The 11562-nt window shown below is 37.3% G+C and overlaps 1 protein-coding gene across 1 annotated transcript in view; it reads right to left on the bottom strand.

Annotated features, from left to right (window-relative positions):
• The window catches only part of DENND1A (DENN domain containing 1A), a 428365-nt gene that overhangs the window by 329914 nt on the left and 86889 nt on the right, over positions 1 to 11562 (bottom strand). The window contains exon 3 of the mRNA XM_025051273.1: positions 649 to 698. The gene's annotated coding sequence lies outside the window, so the exon portion shown is untranslated. The remainder of the gene's footprint in view (positions 1 to 648; positions 699 to 11562) is intronic.

Genomic DNA, 11562 nt, shown 5'->3' on the forward strand with positions numbered 1-11562 from the left:
CTCATTTTTTTAAAAAGATTCTTAAACTATTTTAATTATCTTAGCGTTCTAATATTCATAATTGTCCAAGAAACAGTTTACCATAATGCAAATACTAAGGAAATGTTTAGATGATTTTGTATTTTTTTTTTTAGTCTAGAAATCTACAGGAAATGCTTATTTCCTCAGAGATATCGTTCTTCGTCACCTAAACAAAATACAAGACACTATTTAGCGACGTGCCTTTTAAATTCAAATTTTAAGTTGAAGTTTAGGAAAAACAGTCTATATAATACTCATAAGGTCATGAAGTCACATAACATTACTTGGTAAAGTCAAATGTGTTCGTATTTAAATAAAAATTAAATAGCACTGGATTAAAACCCAACCATTCTTAATCATGGTTTAAGTCTGATAACCAAAACCAAAAAATTGAATGTCGTGCAAAATACAACCCACAAACGAACCAATGCAAAGCTCTAAGCTTTAAACTTTTTGATAGTGTCAATAAAATCCCCAGGAAAGGAGAATACTGCAACTCTCCTTGGAACATAGGTGTTTTAAATCATGGTTAAACAGACAGAATGTTAAGAATGGCATGGTTTTTATTTTCCATAGCAGCTTTATTGACACTTTTTTTTGTAATAAAGTTTGAAAATCTGACACTACCTGTCCACATAGAAGGGGAAACAAAACTTGGTCAAAGTCTGTAGAACTTCCTGTGGAGAGAAAGAGAGATAATTTATACATCTAATGGGACCAATAAATCTAACATTAACCATGGCACACAACCTAGCAACTTTACCCTAAAGAAAGAGGAGACAGATGAAGAAATATGGGCTTTATCAATTATATGGGAGGAGTACCAGGCAGTCAATCATGAGAAATAATAAACATGATCAAACTTCATTAAAAATGAAAAATTAATCAAGAATCACACATGGGCAAGCAGCAGGAGCCACACAGGAAAGCTCTGAAGGGAGGGAGGCGGTTGGGTTGCTGAGTGTTAACACCCCTCCAGGGACCATCTCCAGCCTGACCATATGGATCAGAGTGAATAACACCGAGCCACATGGGTTTGGCCTGGCAGGGCCGCTGTTGCTGGCACTGGTTTTGCCTGTTACCTAGGAACAGAGGGGGCCCGGATTAGACAACGCTTCCCAACATCAATAGGTCAAATCACAAACAGAACGGAAAGCCAACTTGAAGATAATTGTCCCTGAACACTGTCAACCACATTTTTTAGAGTATAAAACTTCATTTACTTACTTTGTAAAGAAGTTGCCATTGCTGGCAGAAATTTATTTTGTAATCAAACTGTAACAATTTTAAGTACATACTATTTTTAGTTAAAAGGCATCATAATTGGACACACTTACCTGCTTGTGGTTTATAAAACTCCAAAAGAAACTACCAGTTTAAATATCTATTTACAAATATGTAGGTATATGAAACCAAGTGTGTTATTCAGGGGAAGTATACAAAAATGGAACAAAAAGCAGAGTGACATCTGAAAGACTTATTCATAAAAGAGAAGCTTCTTACATTAAGAAAAGAACAAACACTACTATATGAAACACAATACATAGTTAGAGGGAGGGTGACTTTTCCCAGGGGACACGTTTCACATATACTGCATATATATACATATCTAAACACATATACAAGTAATTAATTAATTATTACTTCCTTCATGGAACTTTCTCTAGTTTGACTTTAACCGCAGACTCAGCCCACAGTTGGTGCTCAAGTTCACGGACCAAAGTTATAAATTTTAAAAAAAGTACTTCTTTCATGCATTTGATTTGCTTTTTAACTATTTAAAATCTCAACTTCAAGACAAAATGAAGAACACATTTTTCAGTCACTGAGAAGCTGGTTCAAATTAAAACAAACCTGCCCACTGCAAATCTTAATCCGAGTGATAAATTAAAGATCAGTTTACAAACGTAGGACTTTTCTAACCAATAATAATGAATTATCAATGCTACCTGAATTGATGCTTCTCGCTTCATTTATTTTTAAAACCGGTTCTATCATTCAAGAAATAAACCACATCAATCTAATAACCCACTCAATGAAGCAGAAAGCACATTGACTTGCTCTGCCAGAGCATGTTCCGCCTACATAATTCAATTGAGCATGTCCTATTTTTTAATATCATCTTGGACTGGTACAATATACATCACAGCACTATTAAGGCATGTCGTGAAATAGTAAAGGAACAGGAAACAAACAAAAAAGAGTGGATAAGACTACCTCAGCACATTCTAAGAGGCATTATTGGTACATTAGCTCATTTCACAGTGTGACATTCAAAAGTCCTTCTATATTATTTTAAAACCCATTATATTTAAATAAATTGCAATAGCTAACAGAGAAGCAGAAAAACAAGAGCAATTTCTCAGTGCATAATGTTATTATCAGGCAAATATTGGGAAAGAGGTCATATTTAAACATTCATTCTAATATCTGCAGTTTCAATTGTAAAATATAATTTTATAATTTGTATAATCCACATACACAAAATTCTTAAGATTTATATGCAAAAAAAAATTTTCCTTACATATTTCCTTTCACTTCAAGTTTCAAATACCACAAAGCATCTCTTTGACTTCAGAATATGTACCGAGTATCCTTTAAAACTCAGTACCAAGGCTCACTTATTGCCAAGATCAGCTACAAAGACAGTTATCCTTTACCCCTCAAAAGTTACAGGTGCAGAATTGCTTCTCTACTCTATGCTGGAGTCGAGCTGCTAAAAGGCCTCAAGATTTTTGAAAGAAAGGACCCCCATGGCTATAAGAAAGCATTGTGCTCTACAGCAGAGTCAAAGGAATCTAATATGCCCAACTTATTACTCACTGCAATAGAGAAACTACTTACCACTTTCTAATGTCAAGAGTAATAACCAACCGTGAACTTGTCTGTCAGATAATATTAGGACAAATATCAAAATACCCAGTGCAGACTGAGTTTAGCCCACCTCCCAAGAGCTTTCCTTTTTACCCAAGAAAGCAGTGATAAGTCTAATTAAGCAATGGGGCAGGGGGAGAAGAGAAAGGAAGGGAACATAGGCAAATGCAGGCACATGTTTGTACATTACAATATGTTTCTTCATGTTTGTGATATTACAAGAGCTTGATATTCCAATTTAAGTCAAACAAGACGGTGGTGTGCTGTCAGAGGAGAAAACAAAAATGAGCATTCTACTCTGTTAGGCATGTTCACACCTTATCTCAATCAAAACTGAAAAATCTACTTCTTAGTGTAGGAAAGGGAGGACAGGAAGACGGAGGGAAAACAAGCAATGTTTCTTGTAAATAAAAACTGCTGAAATAAATGTTCTTAATACTGTTTTCCCTATATATAAACATCCAAAGGAAAACACAATTACTTGAATATGAAAAGTACCACTCACCAAGAGAAGGGGCATTAAAACCCTGATTTAAACACATTTTAAGCATCAGATTTATAGCAGAGTACCTTTCAGCATTAACTTTATGGGAAAACAAGTCATTCACCAGTTACTAACCGGTCTTTCTCTCTAGAACCTGTGTCTTTGGCTATGGAACTTTCTTTGCAGATGGTAATTTTCCTGTTTTCTCCCCACCCCACCCCCTTCTCTTGCCTACACAAGCTCTTTCAGACGACCAGCCTCAGCACAACCTCAACTACTGCCACATAAATCGGATCTTAGAGATGCAGTACAGCTGATGAAATGTAAATGACCTCATTGCTAAGGCAGGGGGTAGGGAAGACTGTGCCAGCTCTCCAGATCAATTCCCAAGTTTATATTTTCACAAACCTTTTTATGTACAGTTTGATTTTTTAACATTTTAATGAGCAAAAGAGTGAATCTATAGTAGCTAGTCACCACAGTTAAAGTGCAGGGCATGAACTAGGTCCCAGGAGGGAACCAGTCCACCATGTCACCACTGGCTTTAGGACATTCGCCACCTGGTTCCATGTCCCCAGGTTCCAACTCTTTTCATAATCAAAACACTGCTGACATTATAAACCCCAGACGGGTTTTCTAAAATCCCTCCCAATCAATACATCCAACACATAACTTATTGGAGACAACACTGAGCTCATTGATTAAGGTGAGTTCAGTAGCAAAGTTTTCAAAATAAATGAGACAAGAATACAGCATTCAACCCCTTTGTGTCACCAGACAATTTATGAAATAGGCAATTTCCAAAAGGGCTTTCCTCCTAACAAAATATACAATACTTCATGTGGGAAGAAGTAGGAGCAGAGGGGGCAGGGGAGTGTAGATGACAGGCAGTCACACAAACCTTTCGGTTATACATATATTAAACAGCAGATTGCACAGTGCAACATCTACAAAGCTCTGCCCACAAGGAGATACTAAGCCTCAGACCGAACCAAAATATGAAATCAACGCACTTAGCACTGGATTCACTTGCAAATGAAAATCAAAATGAACTCAAGATTCAGCACCATCTTTTTTGGATTCATTTCACCCTATTTGAATTCTCATCCAGTCAAAAGGCCCATCAAGGGAATTTTCTCCAATCTGGAGAAAGTAGATTGTTATGCTGAAACTGAGCCATTCTCTTAAAAACCTGGTAAAGCTTTAAACATTTATAATATTATTCATCACAGAATCCTATCTGGAGGCAAAACTTCGAAGACCAAATTCAAGGTAGTGAACTGGGATTATCAACAATGAGAAGGCCAAACCAATTCACCTGAATTTGGGGTGCAGGGTGGGGAGGGTATAAGAGATCCTCCAACGGCCTGATATCAGTTCGGATGTCAAATACTTTGTTTTCATTGCTTCACTGAAATCCGTGAACAAAAATTAGTTATATCTGGCCGCGGAAAAGAAATGACACAGGCATATACACCCCACAAATGAATGCCATGTGAAAGACAAAAGCGCAGGCTGATTATAATGCCCGCTGGGGTTACAGAATGTTGGGAGATGAGGCACGCTCTCAGCAGTTCAAAAGGAAAAAGAAAATACGTGCAGGAAAACATTTAAATAAAGGAAAGAGATAGCGTGAATAAATAAATATATTTTGAAATATGTAAAGCTACAATCAGCCCCTTTGTAGCTTACTGAAAGCTAGTACAGCAGTCAATAATTTACCTTTGTCCAAAAAGCGAGTGAAGGAGGGAGAGGCGGGCAGACGGGAGGAGAACATTTCCTGAGTTTCCTACACCTAATTTATTTGTTCATTTCAAAATGTAGATGCGTGATGAAAAGATCAGTGGAGCTCAGATTCCTAAAATACTCCGTTTCTGTGCTTAAACATTTTTTTTTAATAGCACGAGGGAAATGCTGACCCTCGAAGTCCTGCAATTGAGATCAGTGCAACTGACTTGAAAGAAAAGCCTTTGATTGATGATCTTAAAACTCAAGTTGAAAGTTAAAAACAGAACACACACAAAATTCAAACATACAAAAAGCTAACAAAATTTCGACTTTAAGCCATTTCCAGTTAAAACCTGGAACTCCAAATGAAAGCTACCAGAGGGTTTTCGTGCTTGTGATTAAGAGAGGGTAAAAGCGAATGCTGAGGTCTTAGATGCTTAATTAGCACCGAGGTTAAGAATGTTGATCAGAAAATTCCTATATGTGAAAACAGGAAATATAATTTTTCTCCTTCCCTGTAAATGTCAAATTAAATCCAAGACCTATAGTAAAGTTATGACCAAACTTTTTTTTTTTTCTCCTAGTGAGAAAAGCTTTGAATAAGGGATTTTACAGAAAAGGACTTTCAACACCCAAACATAAAAGCTGGGTCAAATTTCTAACAACGCTGCTCTAATGTTACAGAGTCTGCTTCCTTTCTTTGGTGTATTTCAATATTTATTCCCAGTTCGCTTTCATAAACTTTAATTTTGAATAGTGTATATGTTATAATTATGCTAATTTATATAATACCTAATATGCACAATGTTGTAATTCAAAGATAAAATTACAATAAAATATAGAAATCCATATTCTATAATGTATCATATAAACTTTAAATCTAAATTATCAAGTACATTAAGCATATAGGTAGAATGTTTACAAAGCGGAAGAGGCACCTCTAGAACTACTTTTAAGTATAAATCTTCATGACCTTTGAAGTCCAAAGTAAAAATAATGGAACTTATTTAAAAATTTTTAATTTAACAAAGCTACTTTATCTTTTGTATCCCTTCCTTTCTTCAAAAAATTACTAAAACCAAGTTGTTCCCAAATTAAACACTATATAAAATCCTCTATTCTAAGGCTTCATTTTATTAACTTTAAACCTTATAGCAAAGAGGTTGAAAATGAGAGCTGTATTTATTAGTCAATGTTATTCTAAGGCTTCATTTTATTAACTTTAAACCTTATAGCAAAGAGGTTGAAAATGAGAGCTGTATTTATTAGTCAATGTTAAACACCAATAAACTTCTTGACACTTGTTTTAAATATTTTCAAACGAACAAATAATTTGGTTGGAATCTCTTAAAATCAGCATTAGATGGCATCAGTAATAGAATTCCTTGGACTTGACATTATTACTCTAAAATATTCTGCCTTGTTCCTCTCCTTAAACACTTTAAATCCTGTTATCTGCACATTTATGTTATCGATACATCTAAAAGGAAGAGAAGTTGGGGGGAAGCGAGGGGAACATACAAGTCAGCACATACCAAAGGAACAGGGTCCCAACAGTAAAACTGCAAACATGGTTTCATTGAAGAAGCAACTTGCCCTCAGGAAGATGGTATTAGGAGGGGGGGAAAAAAAAAAAGAGCACTGATAGAAATAGTATTTTGTAAGCATATTAAAAGCTGTCAGCTTTTAAATATTTTAAATGCACACAAAAATGTGCACAGATGGGCAACTTTTCTGCTCACATTAGTCTAGAAAAAAATCTTTCATTATCAAGCTCAAAGTCCTTGAATTTTTTAAACTTAATTGTGCCTCTATTTCTTAGAATTCACACCCCAAGGCCAAAGCTTTCCTGCCACCAGTCCTTCAAATCTGACTTGGACATTACACGGGAGGAGGCTCCAAGCCTCCCTGAGGTCTCACTCCTTTACAACACACGAAAAAGCAGTCGATAATGGGCCCATGCTGAATTCACTGCTCTCCACGTCTCCTCCTGGGACACAAGCCTAGCAGATGTGATAAAAACTGTGTCAGAGAAGTGGCTCTAGTTTGTGCCTTAATGACAACTTAAACCTCTAAACCAATACAACCAAAGGACTAACAGAACTGGCTGTTACCTCTCTCTCCTGCCAATCTTCGAATATCTCTGAACTAAATTAGCACCTCTACCCACAACATCCCCTGCCGCCCCACCAAATCCATTCTAATTTTAAAAGATAAATGCATTCAGCAAACACATCGGCAGCAAGAGTGTCTGGGCTGTGTGTGCATGTGCATGTGCGTGTGCGTGTGTGTGTGTGTGTGTGTGCGCGCGCGCACGCGTGTGTGCGTGTCCTCACACAAAGCCCTAACACATATTTCATGTAGTTTTTATTTTCTCAAGGTATGATTGTGCATTCAGATGTCTTAAAGAACTGCCTGGTATATTCCCTCTGATCACCACCCCAATAACCATATTAATCCATACAACTGGTAGAGCTTGGGTTTCCAAAAGGTGCCTAAAGGTATAAAAATTTATTTTAAAATATGTTCAACCATAGGAAAGAAAAGAAATATTCTGAGTTACTGAAACATTCTAATTATTAAAATTCATACAGGAGAATTTTTTAAACCATGGGTGGTTATATTTTTCTTTTAACTTGTAAGAACTCTTTGTCTTATCTAATGATACGGTACCAAAAAATAGGTTTAACTGTGTACTTCTGATAACATTTTCTAAATTCTATAATTCAGCCTTCAGATGATAGGTCTTTTTACCCAGTATCTTGAAAGCCTATTCAGTCACAATTGCATACCCACTTAATCAGCAATCATTGTTCTGGGATGCAGGACTTTGTTGTCAAGACAAGCACCAAAACCTTAAAAAAATTTTTTTTTCAGAACTGGCATAAGAAAAAAGTGATCTTTGTCAGACAAGGACAAATTTATGCAAATCTTTTATAAACATTCACAAACATTTATTTAGCTTTTGAAATGTTGGCCTCATTTGAGAGCATGAAAATGAGGGGGAAGTAGGAAAACGCAAAGGACAGCTTAGAAGCTGGCACGCTACATAAATATTCAGAAGGAAGATTATAGGATTCATGTTAGGCTGTCTTAGGCTTCTCCAAAGTCCACACAGAATAGCAAAGAACAAAACTAACGAGAAGTACAGCAGATGTTAGACAATGCATCAGCCTCTTTTCCTCTCTCACTTGGCTATACTTGGACGCTTTTATATTTTCTTTCAATATGGTTAGGTCATTCAAGGATTCTCCTATAGACTCTGTATTGTGGCTACAGATCTATAAGCTGGAGGTCTGTCAGCTTTCCAAAAGTTTCCAATGAAAAGGCATTATGCAAATTCTACCTCTCTTACCCTCTTTCAGGAGGAAAAAAAGCCTCCAGTATGCAGTCATCGGAGTATTGGAAGCCCCAGCCTTCATTTCTGTATAGCTGTGTTTGCCTCAGGGCCACGCTGCTTGTTTTGACAGTGGATCCCCCTAGATAGTTGGGATTAGTCGAGCTTGTTTAGATAAACTTGAAATCAAGGCCTTCTCTAGGTAGACAGCTAGATGTAGCTACCGAGTTTCCAGCTGCCTCCTCCTTTCATCCCCAAACAACTGGAGATTCACTGTAGCTATCACAGCCACAGGCTATGTCACATACATAAGTACAAAATTAAAGGCTGCTAAAAGAAGCCTTTGTAAGTCTTAGTGCTAAAATAAGGAATCTGTACTGCTTGGTTTATACAAATTATTCTAGCACTACCAGTATGGAACTGAAATCATCAGTTAACAAGGCATATTAATCAAGGTTCCCAGCTTCTTTGGATAGACAGGATTGTAGTTTGATAATATACCTAACCTTCTGCTTCTTAGCTCTTGTATGAGAGTAATCGCTTAAAACGTTGAAAGGGAAATAATAGGCTTTATTTATCCAGTGGCAGGGGATGTCAGACACCATCAACAAACACTGTGAGCAGAATATGAAAATCAAAATGTAAATACCCAATCTGCTTTTGAGAGAGAATTATTTAGCAATTGATTAGACAGGGCCTCACTAAATAGTCATCTCCAATTACAGCACTGTTTCAAATCCAACTTTTATTTCCCACAACTTGGAGATTCTGAAAGAATGACATCAGGATCAAGAACTGTGGAAATTCATACTCAGAACAGACCGATGACACCTCATTACAAAGGCAGAAGGCAGGTGATACGAAACACTATTGAAATTTAAAAATTATACAATTCAAATAGCTTTCTAAAATCTAATACTCAAGGATTTTACTCTTTTGCAACTAAAAAAAGGTCTCTTCAGAGGGCCAGCAAAACGAAAGCCGAGAAAATGATTCAATTCCACATCCATGTTTTATTGTATTTTATAGATCTTGCTCCAACAAGTAGATGCCAGGGTTTACCCGAAGCTGCCTGGGATAAGCCAAACACAGCGATGGTCCTGGAACAGGTTTTAACATTCTCCAGAACTGTTCCATGAGATACCAGACAGGCCAGAAGGACTTCTGCCCCCTGACCACACTGTCAAGTCACACAAGGCAGTGTTTAATCAATCAAGTTCACATATCACCAACGAAAATGTGTTCTCATAATTCGACAGCTAAGTCACTATTTAAAAGGAATGCTGAAGACACATGCAAGACGGTCTGGAACTGCTGTCATCAATTTGAGGTTTTCCTATGAAAGTTTTGGTTCATTCCATGTACAACTCACAAACTAAAGAAGTAGTCAGAAAACTTTTTCTCTAAAGGGCCAGACAGTAAATACTTTAGGCTTTGTGGCCCACTTAGGATCTCTATCACAGATTCTTCTGCATTTTTTTGTTTTGTTTTGTTTTTTGCTTTGCTTTGTTTTTACAACTCTTCAAAAAGGTAAAAATCACCCTGGCTCCACTGTCGCACAAAAACCAGTCCTGGGCTGCATCTGGCCAGTTGGCTGTACTCTGCCGACCCCTGATCTAGAGCATCAAGGAGCACGGTCACACAATGTGACTCCAACAAGCTTGCCAACACCCTAAAACTCAAATTTAGAAATTTAGAAATTCTCGAAAGGTATAATGCCGATGCCAGCCACGGTGGTTCTCTGATAACCCAGCAACACACACACAATTACTGACGAAAGGCCAAATGTCTACAGCATACAGATGTGCTCTCTTTAAAAAAAAATTTTTGTTATTTAAAACACAAAAAAGAATACAGAGAATTAAAAATAAAACATATTTGCACCACTCGGAATTTGCAACTGTTTTGTGGCCTAGACTCTACAGAGAAACAATCCTTCTTACATTAATAGTTCACTACTATGGGTAAAGTCCAGGGGGTTTCTTGACAGATAAATGGACTTGTGCTCTCTGGATTCTTGAGAGCTCTTCAATGTGAGAGTTATTTTGTTTATAATATTTTTTAAAACAATATTAAAAGAGAAGAAGGCCTTTTCTGGTGCTTTACTCACCACTCAAACGCACATTACGTGCCCAACATTCTGCAGGATGTAGAACATAGAAGGGCCTCTTCCCGCCTCTCACCCACTCACTTTTGCCCCATTTCAACTACTTTCCCTTGAATGTGTTTCCCAGGACTTTAATCTTCCTTCTTCTCTCTCTGCAGCCTCTCCTATCAGTAGCCTACTTACACTTTAATTTCAATTGTCATCACTATGTAAATGGCTCAACTTCAAACCATCACTCCTGAAGAACATCTAGCGCCAGACCTCTACTTCCAACGGTCTTTTGGACACTTCTGCCTCATGTCCCATAGGTACTTCAAGGTCAACACGTCAAAAGTCCAGATGCATCAACTAGCTCCTGGTACAATGCTACTTGCTAATCCCTCTCCCCCACCAGAATGAGAAAGAATCTCAGACCACCACTAATACCTGCTGGGACACAGATGTGTGACTTAGATTTGAGTATTTGCTATGGTTATTGAATTTCAAAATAACTGTGAGGAAAAGCTTCCGATTCCTTAAAACCTTCCCCAAGTGTTAATCAACACAGAACAAGGTCAAGGGAGCCCCTGAAACCAAGCATATTTCAGTCAGCTTAGAAAACAAAACAAATGTATTTCCCTAAGCAAGATAACGTATTTAGAACCAGACAATATGCTAGAGGTCCTGTCTGCATGAAGCCTGCAATCTACTTGGAAAGACGGATGCTATGAAAATGCGTACACTAACGCATAATTTGAATTTCGACAGAAGCTGTGAAGGAAAAGAACAAAGTGCTTTAAGACAAAAGGACAGGTGCCTGAGTTTAGATGGTAGGGTCATCTAAATTCCTGAATTTAGATAGAAGGACATCGCAGGAGGTGACATTCTGAGCTGAGACTTTAGGAATGAGCAGGCATCCACCAGACTGGAAGAGGGATAGTGAGAGAGCGACCAACAATAAAAAGTAAGAGCGTAAGCAAGGGCCACTGAACGAGCTCCCTTGGTACAGTTAAAGAACTAAAAAATTTCTGG

This window comes from Pteropus alecto, unplaced genomic scaffold (assembly GCF_000325575.1).
Source record: "Pteropus alecto unplaced genomic scaffold, ASM32557v1 scaffold67, whole genome shotgun sequence".
Lineage (NCBI taxonomy): Eukaryota > Metazoa > Chordata > Mammalia > Chiroptera > Pteropodidae > Pteropus > Pteropus alecto.